The sequence below is a fragment of the Balaenoptera physalus genome (genome assembly GCF_965194825.1).
Source record: "Balaenoptera physalus genome assembly, chromosome: 11".
Classification (NCBI taxonomy): Eukaryota; Metazoa; Chordata; class Mammalia; order Artiodactyla; family Balaenopteridae; genus Balaenoptera; species Balaenoptera physalus.
The window spans coordinates 34,997,734-35,018,151 of NC_138896.1; the positions used below are offsets into that span (position 1 = coordinate 34,997,734).

Consider the following 20,418-nt stretch of genomic DNA (forward strand, 5'->3'; position numbering starts at 1 on the left):
ATGAGAGTTTTGCCTTGTCACTCACTAGCTGTCAAACTTGGGCAGGTTCCTACATCTACTGAGCCTTAGGTTCCTTATCAGCAAACTGAAAATGATAATAATACCTAAACCAGGAGATCAGCATCCCAAGCACCAGTGAGGACAGAGTGACACCACTCCCCCGCCCCAGGAGGAAGAGGAGGGGGAGGAGGAGGGGGAGGAGGGGGAGGAGGGGGAGGGTAGGAGGGTCTGGGAACCCCACTAAGCTCAACACAATTGGTGTTTCCTCTGCCTAGCAAGGAAAGGAACAGATCCTGTTGCACAGACTATGGCATAGCTCTAATTACCCTACAGTCCAGTATGAAAACTTTCATGCCTCTGAGCCTCTGCTCATGCTGTTCCCGCTCCCTGGGCTGCCCTTCCCTCTTTCACCAGGCTACTTCTTGCACACCCTTCAAGACTTGGCTCCTCCAGGAATCTTTCCTGAGCCCCCTGCTGCAGCTGGGGGGCAGGGGGCCCTCTTAGGTGTTCCCTCAAAAGGCTACATTTCTGTATCTCCCTAGGCTACCCCTCTGCGTAGTAATTACTTGTTTCCTTGTTTGTTTCCTTTTTAGGACTGAGAAGTGGGCAGGTGTGGGTCTTATTCACTTTTTAATCCCTGGCATCTGGCACAGGGCCGGGCACGTATTTTTATCTATCTTTCAGCCTTTTACACCTTTTGATTTAAGCCCCTTAGAATATCCTGATATTTCCTAGTTGTGCCAATGTGAATCCTTCTGTCCTATAAGGAAGGGGGTCTAGGAGAGGGCCAGATTGCTAGGGTGGTGATGGCATGGTGCCCTCTTGTGGCCAGGTGCAGGGGCGGCTGCAGCATTAGGGCAGGGGAAAGGGTAGGGGTCAGGTGGGACTGGGGCGCTCGGTAAGACCCATGACGGTCCCTAGGAGCAAGTAAGTGAGTGGGGGGAGGGGGTCGTTGTATTAGCCCTTTCTGCCTCCATAGACCCAAATAGGGCCTGTGGTTTGGCTTATAAAGCATTAGCAAAGCAAGAGGAAGCCCAGAGACTGTCCCCCTGTGGAGAGAAAGAGGCAGCCATGTGGAGGTGCCTCAGGGCAGTGCTGAGGGCAGGAAGACGGAGCAAAGATCCCACCGGTGCGTTGCTGGGAGAGAGACTGAGTGTCTCCTGCTCAGACGTTGCCGTAGGCCTGAGAAGAACAGAGAGGCCCTTCCGCTAGGGGAACTGGATCCGTTTTCTCTTGCAGGAAAATCATGTTCGAAAGCCCCTTGCTCCTCCCAGCACCCTTCCAGCACCCTTCCAGTCCTGACATCCGGGGATACATGGGGCTTCCTCACTTCTCCGTGACCCTTTCTCTAAAGCCTGTCCCAGGGCTATGGTTAGAACATGTGAACTGCTCCAACAGATATAAGACATTTCCTAGGGCTATAGCCATGCAGGATAAAACTGAGGCGGAAAGTGTCAAATACCAAACTGCTGAAACAATGCTCTTCAGGCCATGTGAGGAATTTCCAAACCCACAGAAGTCATCTGGTCCAGCCTCCTGCCTCAGATACATAAACCAGAGTAGGCAGAAGCTAGTCAGTCTCCTCTTCTTTCTTGCCATGTGACACCAGTGGCATTATCAGACCTCTCTCGTCTTTCCTCTAGGACCTCACATTTCCCAGTCGTCCTTTGTGCCTGGCCCTTTATGGGACCAGGGAGGGGTCCACTGAGGCGTGCTGAGAAGAGGGACCGCCAAGGGAGGTGATGACTTCACCAGAAGCCCAACCACCTCCTCCAACGTATCACTCCCTTTTAACTGAGGTTCGCTGACTGAAGTCTAACTTGAGTCTTTCTTGCTTTATGAACCCAGGTCCCCTAGTTCTGCCCCCCTGAGCTAGAGAGGTGCCCATTAACCTCCGCCTTCCTCCCCCAGCCCCATTTAACTCCCACCCACCCTCTAGGCTTTTCCTACAAGTTCTATTTTTTCCCCAACTTTTCATCATTTCTCCTATTGGCTCTGGCTCTCCTCCAGAACCTCCAAATCCTTCTTAAATGTGACAGCTAAAATAAGATGCCGGGAGAAGGCCAAGTGCAGTGGGATGATCGCACCCTGTCTTGCATGTGCTGCTTCCTCCTTCCTGGGCCCTGTCCCAGTGGTGGAGGCTGGCCCTTCACTGAGGATATTATCAGGCTTGTGGTCCCCTACGATCCTGGGTCCCCTTGGGTTTTCTTCTTGCCTCCTCCTGGATTGGCGGGGCTTGTGCTTAACTTCTGAAAGCCTTGCCTTGTATTTCACCTGTCCTGAATGGATTGTTTTTCTAATCCATCCAGCTTCTCCTGAGTTATATTCTGGCTCCCTTCGACTGAGTGTTTTCCTTCTAGTGCTCCAGTGTAAGCCAAGTTCTAGTTCTGGTCTTGCTTTTATTCATTTTTTTATTCACTTATCCATTTAGTCTACAGCTACTTTTCCCCTTTGCACCAGCCACTCTGCTAGCTTGGGGATAACGTCATGCCTAAGGCAGTCCCTGGCCTCCGTGGAGACCAGAGTCTCAACGAGGACCACTGAAATGGAACCAGGGCTGCCCTTGTGGAAAGCCTGCAGAAGCATGTAAGAGGGGGCCTGATATAATGGGAGGACTTGTTATAGCATATAGCAACTGTATTGCAGTAATGTCAAGTATGCTGTGGCTTAAAAAAAAAAAATCAGAAAACAAACAAACAAACAAACAAAAACCCCTCGAAATCTCAGTATCTTAATGCAATAAAGATTTTCTGACACACACATTCCATTGTAGGTTGTGTGACTCCCTGGGGCAGCCATCCTCTCTACAGGGACCATGGCTGCTTCTATCTTGTGGTTTCATGTTCAATATGTGCCAGCTTCCAGGGGACTGTGGCAGGAAGAGAAGAACCGGGAACCTCACACCTGCTTTTAAGAGCCTTGGATTGGAAGAGACCCGCAAGGCTCCTGCCCACACGCCATTGGCTGGTTCTGGTCACGTGGTCCCAGCTTAGGTGCAGGGGAGGCTGGGAGACACAGCCTTGCCGTGTGCTCGGACAGAGGACACAGACCGGTGAGCACGCAGCGCTGTCTCTCCCGCAGGGACTCACGTGGCCGGAGCCCAGAAAGAGAAGCTCGGTGAGTCAGCATCACCACAGTCAACCCTTTCTTGTCAGCCACCTGCCTTCAAAGCAGATCGTGGTTGGTCCTAAAGAAGAGGGCCAGAGCCAGAGGCCTGATATGTCCCACCCAGGGAAGGTCCACGATGGGGTCCCAGCCTTGTGGCGGTCAGCGAAGGCCTTGGCCCGGACCCGAACTAGCCGTGGGGTCTTGGCTAAGTGGCCTCACAGCCGGTACAGGGTGGTCTGGAGATCCTACTGTGTTGGTCTCGCACCTGTTGCCCTCAGTTCTCTCCCTGCCCTTGATCTGCCTTCCCCAGACTCTGAGTCAGCTGGGTTTCATCTCCCCAGCAGGGAGCACAGGATCAGGAAGGAAGCAGCTGGGTCTGGGTCCCTCTCTGCCTGCCTGGGGCAGCTATGGCCCAGCTCTGGCTCTAGAGGCCATCTGGTCCCAGCTGTCCCGCTGGCTCCAGGTCCCAGGCTCTGCCAACACCCACCCCCCTCCCTCTCTCTCTCTCTCTCCCTCTCTCTCTCTCTCTCTCCAACCTGAGAACTGGCAGTGGCTTCTCAAGGTTGCTAATTTCTAAGTTACTTTGGTGCCCTATTTGGCTCTTGACTCCTCCAATATCTGCATGACCAGGCCCCTGCGTTACATTCCCTCCATTGTGTACTTGAATTTATTTCTGTTTTCCTGTTTAGATCCTGACTTATACTCCATCTACTTGGCAGGAACCTGGCTAGGTTGGGGGCAGGAGAGGGAAGGGAGTGGGTGTTAAGTGAGATAGCATGAAAAATAGAAATCAAGTACAAATGATGGGCCTATCCCCTCTTTGCGGTCTCCAACATAGACCTTTGCCCTCCCAAAGGCTGTGTCCTCCAAACTGGTCCCAGGCAATAGAAAGTGGGGCAGGGAAGTAAACATGCATTAGCACAAGCTCCGACTGATGCCATCCTGGGCTGGTGCCGAAGCAAAGGGATAAATAGGCAGAGCTGAACCCTCCAAGTTAGAACAGAATTTTCCAGGCGCTTCCTGCAGGCAAGGCCTGTGTTGTCCCATCCATCCCGAAGCCCTGTGCTGGGAAAGCTCGTGGGGAAGACGTTCGGCTGCAGGCAGGGCCTTGCCGCATCACATAGATCACCCCCAGGAAGGCGACCAGCTTCTCAGCCAACGGGCTGGGCAAACTCTGCCATCCATCCTGGCCTAGCTCACAGTGGCCCTGGCTGTGCAGGCAGCAGACAGCCCGAGTTCTCTGTATGCAGAAGAACATCTCCGAGGTGGGGAAATAAATAAAATCAGAAACCATCAATAAGCCCACTGGCCTCACCAGAGGTGAACAAGCAACCCCCTGGGGAGCTGGGCTCCGCTTCCAAGGAGGTGATTAAATTCTAAAGGAACCCAGCACCGTCCCCCAGAAAGGCCAGGACTCTGGGGCTGTGGGACAGGGATAAGAACACAAAATATTTTTAAAAACTGAGGGATTTTAGAGTGACAATCAGAACTTTAAAATTGCAGGGGGCCTTCCAGGTGGCTCTCAGCCCTGGCTGCACATTGGGATCACCTGCAGGGCATTTAAAAAAAGAGAGAGAAAAGCCAGGCTCCTCCCCTCCACAGCCCCTGAAGATGCCGACTCAGTAAGGCTGGATGGGGCCTGGGCTGCTCAGATGAAGAGCTCCTGAACTGCCCTGCAGTCCAGAAGCTTCAGGCTCCACTGACAAGGAACTCAGGGGTTCTGAGAGCAGGGCCAGTCAATCAAATCATGCAGCTCTTTTCCCAATGCACAGAAAAAATCAGGCTAATGAAGAAAATGTTCTGTATTTAAGGTTTGTCCCCACCCCCCATAAATGTTTCCTCTCCTTTTGGCACCTGATGCTGTATGCCTGCCAGTAACCAGTGAGAAGCCAGTATGAACAAGAAATCTCAGAAGCCACTGATCACATCTACTTTGACGACTTTTTTCGGTGGGGAGTAAGCACATGTGCTTAAGCTCGTGTTTCTGTATTGTGTTTCTAGCACAAATATAGTTTTGTATATATATATAGTTTTGTATATATATATAGTTTTGTGTGTATATATATATATATATATATATATATACATATACATGGTAGCATTTCTAGGCAGTGTAAGCTCTGGATAACAAAATCAGTAGTAGTTCCCTCAAATATTCTTTAGAAGAAAGTGGGTTAGGTGTAAATAAATACGACTCCATCTTTTGACCATCCTCAAGGTGTTCATAACTTAAGTGATACAACCCTCCTAGAGGTCAAGACACAATCCCAGAACTAGTCTACCAGCAGGTGAATGTCAACCCCACTGCTAATCAGACAAGTGACCTTGAATAAGGTAACTAACATCCCTGTACCTTAGTTTCCCCACATGGGAAAGAGGGATAATAAATAGTACCCACCTCACGTGGTTGTTCTGAGGACTAAATAAGCCTGTGTATTTAAAACTCTTTGAGCAGCACCTGGCGCTTAGTAATGCCATTAGCTAAATACATTTTAGGACTCAGTGGGGGTGTGGGATAGCAGCGTTAGTATCTTTAGAGAGGATGCTTCAGTCAAAGAAATGGTCCTTTACCCATTCTTTTTTTTTTAAACTTAAGTTTTTAAGAACAGTTTTAGGTTCACAGCAAAACTGAAGGGAAGGTACGGAGATTTACCACGTACCCCACTCCCACATGTGCACAGCCTCCCCATTATCAAGATCACCCACCTGAGTCATGCATTTGTTGCAACCAATGAACTTATACTGACACGTCATTATCACCTAAAGTCCATGGTTTATCCTAGGGTTCTCTCTTGGTGTTGTACATTCTATGGGTTTGGACAAATGTATGATGACATGTATCCATCATTATGGAATCACACAGAGTATTTTCACTGCCCTAAAAATCCTCTGTGCTCTACCTCTCCATCCCTCCCTCCCCTCTAACTCCCTGGCAACCACTGATCTTTTTATTATCTCCATAGTTTTGCCTTTTCCAGAACGTCATAAAGTTGGAATCGTACAGTAGGGAGCCTTTTCAGATTGGCGTCTTTCACTTAGTGATATGCATTTAAGGTTCCTCCATGTCTTTTCATGACTTGAGAGCTCATTTCTTTTTAGCACTGAATAATATTTCATTGTCTAGATGTACCAGTTTACTTATCCATTCACCTTCTGAAGGACATCTTGGTTGCTACTGAAGGACATCAATTATGAATAAAGCTGCTAGAAACGTTCATGTGCAGACTTTTATACGCACATAAGTTTTCAGTTCCTGTGGGTAAATACCAAGGAGCACAATTGCTGGATCGTATGGTTGGAGTAGGTTTAGTTTTGTAAGAAACCACCAAACTGTCTTCCAAAGAGGCCGTACCATTTTGCATTCCCACCAGCAGTGAAGGAGAGTTCCTGTTGCTCCACATCCTCACGAGCGTTCAGTATTGTCAGTGTTCTGGATTTTGACCCTTCTAATAGGTGTGCAGTAGTATCTTGTTGTTTTAATTTGCATTTCCTTGATGACATATAAGGCGGAGCATATTGTCATTTTTATTTGCCATCTGTATATCTTCTTTGGTGAGACATCTATTAAGGTCTTTGGCCCATTTTTTAGTTGGGTTGTTTGCTTATTTTTTGAGTTTTAAGAGTTCTTTGTACATTGTGGAAGCAGTCTCTTATCAGACGTGTCTTTTATAATTATTTTCTCCCAGTCTGTGGCTTGTCTTCTCATTCTCTTGACATAATTTTTTAATCACACAATAATACATGAATTGTTCTCCTTTTTAAAAATCCAGACAGTATAGCAGTATATACAATGAAAAAGTAACAGTGCTTCTTGGGACCAATCCCACCCCAATGCCACTTCTTCCCGGAGAGAGATCCACTGCTCTCCAAGCAGTTTGAGTTCTGCTAAGTATTTTTCCTGGGAATCCACAGGTAATTAAGACACAGATCCTGCTCTCTAGGGACTGACGGTCTGGGAAGGCAGACAGACAAGAAAATAAAACAGTAGAGAGTGGTGGCTGGAAGAAGGCAACTAAGAGAAAGAAGCACACGTAGTGTTTCCAGCATTACCTGTGAGGAAGGTGCCAGGTAAGGAGCTAGAGCAGTGGTTCTCAAAGTGTGGACCTCAGGCCGGCAGCATCGGCCCCAACATCACATGGAAGCTCGTTAGAAAGGAGATCCTCAGGCCCACCCAGACCTGCCGAACAGAAACTCTGGGGTGGGGCCCAGCGATCTGAGTTTTTCCCAGCCCTCCAGGGGACTCTGATGTGCCCTGAAGGTTGAGAACCGCTGCCCTGGAAGAACTCATCTAAGCTCCCTCCCTGTCCTGCCCCCTGTAAACCAAGAGGGGCTGAGGACAAAACGGGCATGGAGCTGCCCAGGGAGATGAAGCCGTGGCCTTGAGCTCCTCACAGGATGAGCAAGTGCAGGAGCGACTGGAGGGCGCAGAGCTGCCTGCTGGGTGGGGGTGGGGGGCGAGAGGCATCACTTTACGCTTTAGCCCTTTGCCCTCTGGACCTGAGCCTTTCCTGGGAGACACGTCTCAGCCCTGCCCTTTGCTTAGGAAAGTGTCACTACACACCACATGACGGATTCCTCCGGAGGACTCAGCAAAGTTCACACACCATCCATGATGAATGAGCCCATTTCCTGTGCGAGTCAGGTGGGGGTCGACAGATTAGCCCCGGTAATGGAGTTAAAATCAAGCCCATTTGTTTGCAGGATTATTGGGAGGTCAGGGTCCCTTCACGCGGAGCAGGGAAGGCAGCAGCGTGTTCCGTTGGTTGAGAGTCACGTTGTGTGTGGCCTGGGCTCTATTGTGTAAGTGTATTTTCATGTAGACATTCTTAGGAGAGAAAGAGGAACACGAATGCCTTGTTCCAGAGCCTGACTGGGTAGAGTCAGGGCTGGGACCCTTCAGCCTCTTGTTTTCCACCTCTGCCCCCTCCCAGGACCCAGTTCTGGCCCAAGCCCCAGCCTGGTCAGGGGCAGGGAGCTCTGCTAGTTTCTCAAGGTGAATTAATGATTTCTTCTTTCAAGATTCACCTACTCCTGGACCCCCACGTGTTAAGATCACAAAAGAACCCCAATACCTGAGCCATGACTGGAGAAGCTGCACTGGAGGTTTCCAGGTTGACTGGAAGGGGTGTAGTCATGGTAACACAGGTGGGCCAACCCGCACAGAACACAGTCAAGGGTTGGGCTGGACTTGCAAGTCCCTGGCTAGTGGCATCAGCCAGGCTCCAGGGAGGAGGGTCCAAGGGCTCAGACCCCCGCTGCTCCTTCCTGGGAGAGCCCAGGTTTCAGATGAGCACGTGCTCTTCCTCGCTGGGAAAGTTACCCCCTGCCTTTGCTGAAAATCTTATAGTTCCAACACCTACTTTGGATAAAATCCGAACCACTCATTGCCACCCACAGGCCCCCGAGGACCTTGCCCCTGCCTGGGTGTCTGGGTCTATCCATTGCCAACCCATCCCATGACCCTCAGCTGTTCCCAGACCATCCTCTGCCTTTGCACTCTGACCCATGGTGTACAAATGTGACCTCCTTTTGGGAGCCCTTCCTGAGGGGTCAGGAGGACTTTCTTCCCCTCCTGTGCGTCCCGCCGGCACCATAGTTCCATCATTTCTCCTGTAGGACTTCTCACACCCTTTGGTAATGATTTGTCTGCAAGCCTGAGTCCTACAGCAGGCAGTGGGCTCCTGGCAGGAGTGTGGGTGTTCTCCTGTACATCTATGTCTCCCCACGGAACCCATGGGAGATGCCAAATGAACAAGGGACTGAAGAGGCTCAGCCTCCAGGAAGCCCCGTGGAGATTGGGCGACCGTGGGTTCCCCAGGGATCCAGTCCCTCCAAGGGCAGCCATGTTCTTCTCCTAACAGGGCCCACTTTCATCACCAGAATGCCTTTTTTTCCTCCCAAAATACTAAAGCAGAAACTGTGGGGAAGGAAACGTGTAGAAGACACTAGATGACTTTCCTTATTGTCTCTAAGCCAGGCATCCCTGGAGGGGTCAGAGCCCACTCCCTACTCCTCCCACCTGCCAGCTGGCTCTCTGAAATAGGCAGGTCTAATTTTATAGCCAGAAGGAGGCTACAGGGATGGTAAACTCCCGCCTCAGGGACTTTAATACCCTTGCATCTTGAAGGATCAGTCTCCTTTCCAGAGAGCAGGGCCTCAGAACCCAGAGCCAAGACCATCTTCAGGCATGGGCGGAGGAGAGTGTTGGCTGCAGTCTGACGAGGGAGGGAAGCTGTCTCAGGAGGTGGAAGCATCTCCCTTCTCCCTTAAATACATCCCTGCCCACTGACAACCATGCAGCTCAAAGACCCACCATGAGCACTTCACTGCTGGGGGGCTTAGTTTAGACCCTAGAATTCAAATGTCCCTGTGAAGGTTAATAACAAGCCATTATCAGTATATCTTCAGGGATAGTTACTTCAACAGACAATGAGAACTGTCTTAGTCTGCTGTGGCTGCCATAACAAAATACCGTAGACCAGGTGGCATAAGCGTTAAGAATTTATTTCTCACAGTTCTGGAAGCTAGAAGTTCAAGACCAGGCTGCCAGCATGGTTGGGTTCTAGAAAGGGCCCTCTTCCTGGCTTGCAGACAGCCTCTCTCTTGCTGTGTCCTCACAAGGCAAAAAGGGAGCTCTTACCATCTCTTTTTCTTGTGAAGACACTGATCCCATCTCAAGGGCTACACCCTCATGACCTAATTACCTCCAAAAGGCCCTACCTGCAAATACTATCCTATTAGGACTTCAATATATGAATTTGGTGGGGACACAAATATTCAATCCATAGCATTCCAGCCCTGACCCCCCAAATTCGTGTCCTTCTCTCATAAAAAATACATTCATTCCACTCCAACGGCTCCCAAAAGCCTTAACTAATTCCAGCATCGAGTCTAAGTCTAAAGCCAAAAGTCTCACCTAAATATCAGATATGGGTGAGACTCAGGTAGGGTTCATTCTGAGGCAAAATTCCGCTCCAGCTGTGAACCTGTGAATCCAGACAGGTTATGTGCTTCCAGACAAAAGATAGGCATTTCCATTCCAAAATGGAGAAACAGAAAAGAAAAAAGGAGTAATAAGTCCCAAGCAAGTCAAAACTTAGCAAGGGAAACTCCACTAGATCTTCAGTCTCAAGAATAATCCTTTTTGGTTCAATGCTCTACCTTCCAGACCCACTGGACCAGGGGTCCCTTCTCTGCATCTCTGCTGAGTGGGGGTCACATCCCTAACACTCTGGGCAGCCCTGGTCCCTAGGCTTTAGTCAGGGGCTGTCTGGCCCCTGAACAGTGGGTCCTGATGACCTCTGAATTGCCTTTGAGATCCATCTTCCCTTTTCTTGAAGAATAGCATCTGCTGCAGTCAAACAGCTCTGTGATCCAGCCCTGAAGGCTCATCTAAGAGGTCCAGCAGTTTTCCTTCATTTCACCCTGTTTTCTCTGTCCCCTTTAGTTCAAGCTGGCAGTGTCATTATATACAGTAAGCCCTCCATATTTGCAGGTTCCACATCTGTGGATTCAACCAGCCACGGATCAAAAATATTCAAAAACATGTTCCAGAAAGTTCCAAAAAGCAAAACTTGAATTTCCCACATGCAGGCAATTCTTTACATACCATTTACATTTTATTTACAACTATTTACATAGCATTTAGTAATCTAGAGATGATTTAAAGTATATAGGAGGATGTGCGCAGGTTACGTGCAAATACGATGCAATTTTATATAAGGAATTTGAACATCCTTGAATTTTGTTATCTGTGAGGTTCCTGGAATCAGTGTCGTCCCCCGAGTTGTACCCATGACCTCTTATCAAATCCTGTTCAGCCACAGACTTCATGTTCATTTCAGATTAAAATATCTCATTTTTTGTAATACAGATAGGCTGACAATTTTCCAAATCTTCAAGCTCTGGTTCCTTTTTTTTTTTTTTTAAGTTTATTTATTTATTTATTTTGGCTGTGTTGGGTCTTCGTTTCTGTGCGAGGGCTTTCTCTAGTTGCGTTAAGTGGGGGCCACTCTTCATCGCGATGCGCGGGCCTCTCACTATCACGGCCTCTCTTGTTGCAGAGCACAGGCTCCAGACGCGCAGGCTCAGTAGTTGTGGCTCACGGGCCTAGTTGCTCCGCGGCATGTGGGATCCTCCCAGACCAGGGCTCGAACCCGTGTCCCCTGCATTGGCAGGCAGATTCTCAACCACTGTGCCACCAGGGAAGCCCCCTCTCGTTCCTTTTTGCTTAACAACTGCTTCTTCAATACATCTCTCTTCTTTTGCGCCTTACTATATGCAGTCAGGAGGCAAGCAAAGCACTCCTCCAATGCTTTGCTTAGAAATCTCCCCAGCTAAGTATTCAGTTTCATCCCTCGAAAGTTCTACTTTCCACAAAACACTACAGACGGTTCAGCCAAGTTCTTTGTCACATTAAAACAGGGATCGTGCCTTTCCTCTAGTTTCCAATAACATGTTCCTCAATTCTGTCTAAGGCCTCACCAGAATCCCCTTTAAGGTCCTTATTTCTAGAATGCATCTTAAGACTCCTCAGTCTCTACCCATTACCCAGTTCCAAAGTCACTTCTACATTTTTAGGTATTTGTGACAGCAGCACCCCACTTCTTGGTACTAAAACCTGCCTTACTCAGCTTGGGCTGCCATAGCAAAATACCACAGACTGAGTGGTTTAAACAGTAGAAAGGTATTTCACAGGAGGCTGGAAATCCAAGATCAGGGTTCTAGCTTGGTTGGCTCCTGGTGAGGGCCCTCTTCCTGGCTTGCAGGTGGCCGCCTTCTTACTGTGTCCTCACATGGCAAAGGGAGAAACCTGGTGCCTCCTCCTCTTCTTATGAGGGCACTAATCCCATCATGAGCCCCCCTCCCCCTGCACCTCATCTAAACCTAATTCTCTCCCAAAGCCTCAAACGTATGAATTTTCATGGGGTGGGGATGGGGCACAATTTAGTCCATAGCAAGAGTAATGCCCTGCAAGAATGAAGGAGCTAACTTAAGCCTCCTGGCTAGAAAAATAAGGCAAACCTCCTCTATTCTCATTGCCTCATATCCTGGAAGCAGGGATATATATGGTTTTTCATGTTGTGCACTGCACAACCCTACTGGTTACCAGTCACATTAGAGACCTTGTGGCTTTGAAAGCTTAATATGACCATTTTTTATGACAGATGGCTGTGATATCTCTTGTCCTAAGAAAATCAGTATGTTATGACAAATTTCCAATGTAAGGCAGTAAAATCTCTTGAGGAAGGATTCCTTTGTTGTCATTCACGAGAAGGCACCGTGTAAACTAGATTAGCCCTTCTGCAAAGTCTACTTTTGATCTCTAACTCAAGGTAACCCTATGAATGGGTATTTGGGGTCCATTTTGCTGGTAAGGAAGTTGACATGGGCAAGATCAAAGTCATCCAGTGGGTAAGTAAGGAACTAGCCAACCTGCAAAGCAAGCCCAAAACAGAGCCCCTTTCCCGCTGCGTCTGGCCCCCGTAGACATGGCCCTGTGTCTGGTTCCAGTGCCTTCTATGAAGATGTTTCTATTGATGCTCCTCCTTCAGGGCAAGTGTGGAAGGATTGATCTCCCCACACCCTGCCTCTGCCAGGCAGCCCCACCCCAGCTCCTCCAGGGAGCTCCAGCTCCTCCTGGCCACATGAGGGCCACCTGGCTCAGGAGGATCGTGTGCTGGGAGCTGGCATTCCCAACCTCAACTCACCCTGATGGTTGAGCCCAGGAAAGGAGGAGGCCCCTTTGGAACTTCTGGGTTTTCTTTTTTGGAATTTGGGAACTGGGTGAAGGGGAGGGTGGAACCCCAGAGTGGTCTGCTGAGTGAGGTCTCACTAAAGCACCTGTAGGGGAGATATACAGACAAATGAATACAGTTGGAAACCTAGATGGGAAAACCCCAGGTTCTGTTCTGAATAAATGAATGAACAATGAAATGAATGAAAATTAAAGAACAATGCAAATTTGAAGGGTTTGGCACTTCAATCAAACCTGAGAATAGTTGTTTCTTAAATGGAGGTGTGGCATATATACAGTAGAGTACACAGATCTTAAGTGTACAGCTTGTTGCCTTCTTATCTATGGATACACCCAAGTAACCACAGTTTCCCAGCACGCCCTCCAGCTTCCTGGTGCCTCTTCCCAGTCTCTACCCCACCCCAGAGGTAACTGCTATTTGATCCCTGTCACCAAGATTGGCTTTGCTTGTTCTTGAACTTCTATAAATGCACTGCATACAGTATGTTTTCTTTTGTGTCTGGCTTCTAACAAAATGTCTCTTCATGCATGTTAACAAGTTTGTTTGTTTTCTGTCCCAGGGAGTATTCCACGTTCAAATATGCCACAAATTAAGTATCCATTCCATTGTTGATGACATTGGCTTGTTTCTAGTTTGGGGCTGAATGAAGTTGCTGGAAACATTCTTATGTATGTTGTCTGATGGACATAAGCCCTTACCTCTCCAGGGTCAAAACTCGGCGGTGGAATTGCTGGAGCTCCGAGAGGGTTTCACGGTCTAGTTAGGTTATTTGGGGAGTAAGTCAGAGAGCCTTGTTTCAGGTGCTCCACCACCGTTTGACCTTGGGTCACCCACTTGTCCTTCCTGGGCCTCAGTGGGACTAAGAACCCCTCAAGTGTTCAATATAAGACTTAAAAGAGATAATATTTATTAAGCACCTTGTATGGTGCTTAGCACGTTTAAGAAAGTGATAGTTCCTGTCTACTTCACTCTGCATCCACATTTCACTAACCTCAGCCCAGTCTCCCTTCAGGAAAAGAGTAGCTTAAAATCTCTACCAGTGCTCATCCCCCATAAGTTAGGTGAGGCGTGTAGGTGAAGCATATAGGGACAAAGCTGTCCCTTGTACTAGAATGATCTGCCCTCTGTGGTGGACGTGATGGTTCTTCTGCCCACAACAGTATCCTCGTCTTCTGGAAATGCGCCTGTGAATCATGTGGTTCTGGTGAAGACTACCAATCATGGACCCCATTCCTGCCCCATACCCCCAACTCCAGCTCCATCCATCAGCCTAGGATGGATCCCATGACACAGGCCTGGCCAGTCAGAACCCTTCCTGGGGATTTTCAAACAAGATCTCAGAAGAGAGAGCCCTTTCCTCTCTCTGGTCACAAAGTTTCCAGATGGAGGTGAGTTCAGAGCTGGTTATTGATCAGTTCTGCAACAATTCCCTACCCTCCACCTACAGTGTGAAGAAAAAAGGTCAGTGAGATTAGAGTTTAGGCAGAAAAAACCTGGGAAGCAGAGGAGAGGGAGGGAAAGGGACAGAGCTGCTGGTTCCAAGTATTCCTGAAGCCAGCTTCTTAGCCAGCCTTCCAAGTTATTCAGTCATCTGAGACAATAAGTCTCCCATTCTTTTTAAGCAAACTTGAGTTAGGTTTCTGTCACTTGCTCCCTTTATAGTTCTGACAAATATACCCTATATGAACCTTTGGTTCAGACCAAAGGCCCTTCAGGGTCTCCCCTAATCTTTCTCAGGATACATCTACTTGGCCCTTCTCTTTGCACCAAAGTATCACAAGCATATTCTTTGCTTGTGAAGCCAAGGCTGGTGGGCACTTATTAAGCACACACCTGGTGTGCTCTAGCCCTGGTGTGGGCTCTGAGTTCATGGAGGCAAGTGGATGTCCTGGCCCCTGACCTTGGGCTTCGCAGCATGCTGCACAATTTCTTATAATTGCTCTCTGATTTATACTCCTTTCCTTGGCATGGTATTGACAAACCAAAGATTCGATAGATTCTCTCCAGGTCATGTATTTAAGGTATCCCCAGTTAATGCAGGAAAGAAATCATGTTCAGTTTTTTTTTTTTTAAGAATTTTTTTTTTTAAATAAATTTATTTTATTTATTTATTTTTGGCTGCGCTGGGTCTTCGTTGCTGCCCGCGGGCTTTCTTTAGTTGCAGTGAGCCGGGGCTACTCTTCATCGCAGTGCGCGGGCCTCTCACTATCGTGGCCTTTCTTGTTGCGGAGCACAGGCTCCAGACGCGCAGGCTCAGTAGTTGTGGTGCACAGGCTTAGTTGCTCCGTGGCATGTGGGATCTTCCCGGACCAGGGCTCGAACCCGTGTCCCCTGCATTGGCAGGCAGATTCTTAACCACTGCGCCACCAGGGAAGCCCCATGTTCAGTTTTTAAGTGATCGAACTCCAGCCACATTTTATTTATTTTCAGCAACATGCCCAGAGACTTGAGTAGCTGCCCTGGCCTGAGCTGGAGAGTGGACTCCTTGGCCCCAGGAAGATCAGCCCTGCTTGACTGCTGCCTTCCTAGGTGGTCTCTGAAAACGCTAACCTTGTGTTACCAGGAGCAGTAGGTGTGTAGTGAGAGAGCAAGACACCTTGACTCTGAAGTCAAAGACCAAAGTGGATTCAGGAAGGAGGGAGGAGAGTTCTGTCTGTCTGTGCCCCAGTGCCTAAGGGGCACCCTGGTCCATTAAACCAGCTGCCTGACAGGCCCCCCGTGAGAGCAATGCCTGACACTGGCTGTGATAGATCACATCATTTGGCCACAGTTCTTTACTTCTCCCTGTATTCACACTCTTTGTTGTATGTTCTCACCTGGTGGAGTGAAATCCATCCCTTGACTCTCAGCTTGTCATGTGACTGGCTGTGTCCAGTGAAATATTCGTGGGTGAGACACTGCCTAGGCTTGAAAAAAAATGCTCTCTTGAAAACACGCCCAGGCCAGCCTGCTGGGGGATGAGAGACACATGGAAGAGAACCAAGTTAGCCCGGTCCTCCTAGCCAGGGCCAGCCTGTGTCAGCCAAAAGCCAGCTCACCTCCAGACACTTGAGCAAATCCAGCTGAGGCCAGAAGAACCACACAGCTGAGCCCAGACTAAATCACGGACTGTTTAAATGTTCATGGTTTAAAGCCAGTAAGTTTGGTGGTAGCAACGTATAACTCATACACCTGCTATAATGCAGAGATTGTCAAACCAGACATGTGCAGATTAACCAGGTGGATAAAAATGCTGAACCACTGAAAGATCCACTGAGTTAGTTAAGATATTTGAAGCGAAAAGAGTTTTTTGAGAATTGCTTCGTAGGGCCTTAGGGCCTATAAATGTTAACCACTTGTTACCGGGTTGAGGAATGTACTTTAAGGAAAGGTAAAATTCAATCGTAATTAACTTATTGATATGGCAGGGAGAGCTGCCAAAGCATTTAGAAAACATTTTTAGCTGTTAGTCCCATGAAATATTTTTCTTGAAATTGGTACAAACCCACAATTTTTCTTTTCCATAAAAATTTTTATCTTTTATTTCCTTTGTTGTTTTAACACCTCCGTTTTTAGGGCCCCCTTCTTCTCCAGAGGTACACAGTGCCCTAAGGATGTCTTTGGGACCTCTGGTAAGAAAAGAAACAGGAAAACTAACTCAGATCAAAATGTGGCAGATTTTTGCACATTGGGGCACTGGAATGAGAGAGTGAAACTTGAAGCAGACTTTCTTTCAAAATACTTCTACTATTAGAAGAGAGGAAAAGTAGACCTCAGGGGACCTGAAAAGAGACAAATGTGGCCATGGTGGCATGTCCTTGAAGATTCATATTTGACCTAATACAGACATACCTCGGAGATACTATGGGTTCGGTTCCAGACCACAGCAATCAAGCGAGTCACACACATTTTTGGGTTTCCCAGCACAGAAAAATTATGTTTATATTATACTGTAGTCTACTAAGTGTGCAATAGCAATATGTCTAAAAAAATGCATACCTTAATTTTAAAATACTCTATTGCTAAAAAATGCTACCCATCATCTGAGCCTTCAGCAAGTCGTAATCTTTTTGCTGGTGGAGGGTTTGAAATATTGAGATAATTACCAAAATGCGACACAGAGAAACGAAGTGAGCAGATGCAATTGGAAACTGGCACTGATTGATAGACTTGCTTAAAGCAGGATCACCACCAACCTACGATTTTTAAAAAAAATGCAATATATGTGAAGCACAATAAAGTGAAGTGCAATAAGATGAGGTCAACCTGTAAATCCATGTGAAATTTGCCAGTGATTCCAAATTGGTGGTATCCCCAGGAGCCTTGCAGAAACAAACACAAATCTTTTCTGAAGAACATACTTTATTTTTCTTTTTATCGAAGTATAGTTGTTTTACAATGTTGTGTTAATTTCTGCTGTACAGCAAAGTGATTCAGTTATACATATATAAACATTCTTTTGATATTCTTTTCTATTATAGTTTATCATATGATATTGAATATAGTTCCCTGTGCTGTACAGTATAGGACCTTGTTGTTTATCCATCCTATATATAATAGTTTGCATCTGCTAATCCCAACCTCCCACTCCATCCCTCCCCTAACCCCCTCTCTCTTGGCAACCACAAATCTGTTCTCTATGTTTATGAGTCTGTTTCTGTTTCACAGATAGGTTCATTTATGTCATATTTTAGATTCCACATAAACGTGGTATCATATGGTATTTGTCTTTCTCTTTCTGACTTCACTTAGTATGATAATCTCTAGTTGCATCCATGTTGCTGCAAGTGGCATCATTTCATTCTTTTTTATGGCTGAGTAGTATTCCACTGCATATATGTACCATCCTCTTTATCCATTCATCTGTCGATGGACATTTAGATTGTTTCCATGTCTTGGCTATTGTGAATAGTGCTGCTATGAACACAGGGGTGCATGTATCTTTTTGAATTATAGTTTTGTCCCTGTATATGCCCAGGAGTGGGATTGCTGGATCATATGGTAATTCTACTTTTAGTTTTATGAGGAACCTCCATACTGTTTTCCATAGTGGCTGTATCAACTTACATTCCCACCAACAGTGTAGGAGGGTTCCCTTTTCTCCACACCCTCTCCAGCATTTGTTATTTGTAGACTTTTTAATAATGACCATACTGACCAGTGTGAAGAACACACTTTAAATACAGATCTTGAAGTATTCTCACAGATAAAAATTGCAAATAACTTGTAGCTCACAATTGAAAACCACCAAATACACAAGGAAACAAGCCACCATGAGCAAGAGTTATGAGAAACAATAAATTGAAGGATCAGATTCCCCCAAATGGGAACTACTGTAATCATCTGACACCCAGTACAAAAGTAGTAAGTTTGATATGTTTAAAGAATGAAAAGGAGATTGAAAGGATGGTGAAGCAAAGAAGAGCTATCAAAATTGACCAGTTTGCAAAAGAACTAAATATAACTTCCATAAGTGAAATAAAAGAAGTGAAATTTAAAACTCAGTAGGAGGGGCAAATAGCAGAGTGACGCATTGCTGAAGTGAGAATTTGTGAACTAGAAAATAGATGGCAATTGACCCCACTGCCTAGGAAACTGAGTCCTTTTAGTGAAGAGACTGGATGTCAGTTGCTGGGAGGATGGCTGGCAGCTGGACCAGTCTGGTGCTGCCCTGTTCCCTGCAGTGAGATGGGCAGATGGAAAAGCATCAGCCATCACTTTCTCTATTAGGGAGACAGGAATTGTGGGAACAGAGAAGCACAGGGAGGTCCCTATAGTAAACCCAGTAGTAAAATAAGCTGCATCAGGGACGACCACCCAGAGTCACAAAATGCTTCAAAAGACAGTCACAGCAGGTGTTCTGGTTGTCTGTTGCTATGTAACAAGCCGCCCCAAAATTTAGGAGCTTAAAACAACAATAATCATTTACTTTGCTCAGGACTCGGCCACTTGGGCAGGGCTGGGTGGGGGCAGCTTGCCTCTGCTCTCCATTGCATTAGCTGGGTTACTCAAGTAGGTGCTAGAGGATAGCTTTCAAAGTGACACACCCCCACCCCCAGGTGCTAGTTGGTGCTGTCAGCTAGGAGACATGGGTCTCTCCAACAGTTATTTGGGCTTCCTCACAACATGTTGGCTGAGTCCCTGAAGAGAAGGCAGACGTGCATGATAATTTTTTTTCTTTTTTTGGCCACACCACGCAGCTTGCGGGATCTTAACTCCCCAACCAGGGGCTGAACCCAGGCCCACAGCAGTAAAAGCGCCTCATCCTAACCACTGGGCCACCAGGGAATTCCCTGCATGATATTTTTATTATTTGGCTTCGGAAGCCACATGGTGTCACCCTTCAGCTACACTCTGTTGGTTGAGGCAGTCCCAAAGATCTTCCCTGGTTCAAGGAGTGGGGGGAGTAGGAAGTTTCTAGAAGAACATGTGGCATGAGAGGTACTGTTGCACCATCTCTGGGAAATGCAATCTGCCACAGGTGATGCCAATCCAGGTGATGGCGATCCAGGATCAGGTGATGGTTGGAGACCTAGGCAGGCAGCCCACCCAGCTGTCATCACTGGGCTGGGATTTGGTGGCAGAATTACAACCCCTGAAGGGGGTGGTAGACAAGAGCAGGGCCAAACCTGGGAGTTTATTAGCAGATGGCGTAACAGGAGTGGTTAAGAGTACAAATTCTAGAGCCTGTGTTTGAGTCCTGGCTTCACCAATTAGTAGTTTATGATCTTGGACAAGGAAATTAACCCCTCTTTGCCTCAGTTTCCCCATCTATTTCACTACTTATCTGACAGGCTTGTTGTGAGGCTTCAGCGAGTTCACATAGGTAAAGAGCTTAGAACGGTGCCTGGCGCCCAGCAAGTGCTATCTAAGGATAAGCTAATGCTGTTAATAGGCTGTTTCTCGGAAAAAGCACTAGGAACAAAACAGGGAACCAAACAGCCAAATGGTGTGTTTTTCGGAGCTTGGAAGTGAGGCAAAGTTCCAGAAATGAGGACCTCCAGTAATGAGAAGTATGATCCTGGGGGGAGGAGGGGCCTGCAGCGGATCCTTGGTGCAGCGAGGAAGGTGTCCTGGCGTGGAGAGAATTGTCTCTCAGCCCTGGCCTGGAGGCCTTGCTGGGCTCAGAGGCAATGTCAAGTTCAAACACTACAAAATTCTCTGCAGTGTTTTTCAAGCAGTAAAAATAGTCAGAAGTTCCTGAGGCTACTCAGAAATAGAACAACTGTTTTCTCTTTAACGAGCCGCCATACGCGGTGTTTAATGAAAAGTGCAAGAGCGGGCGAGAATGTGGACCCAGGGAGCTTGGAGGGCCGTGGCTGCAGGAGTGTGTTTGTCAGGGCTGGGGGGACCCTCAGAGGCCCGGCACAGCCGCACCCCTACCCCAGCTCCTCTCAGGCAGGCCCCGTGGCTGCCTCCACGTTCCCGATAGATCCTCATTATTATTCTTACCCTGGTCATCATGGGGAAGAGTCACGCTCTACCTGCCTCAAATATCTGTGGGGCAAATAGGGCAAATTACTTTACCTCAGTTTCCCCATCTAGAAAGTGAGGATAAATGAGTCGTCCTTCA

General features: G+C 47.5%; 1 long non-coding RNA gene across 1 annotated transcript in view; it reads left to right on the top strand.

The window, feature by feature from the left end:
- Positions 1-2,076: 2,076 nt before the first annotated feature.
- LOC309638333 overlaps positions 2,077-20,418 on the top strand; it is a 47,465-nt gene continuing 29,123 nt past the window's right edge. Inside the window, exon 1 of the long non-coding RNA XR_014251082.1 lies at positions 2,077-3,117. This is a non-coding gene — a long non-coding RNA (uncharacterized lncRNA). The remainder of the gene's footprint in view (positions 3,118-20,418) is intronic.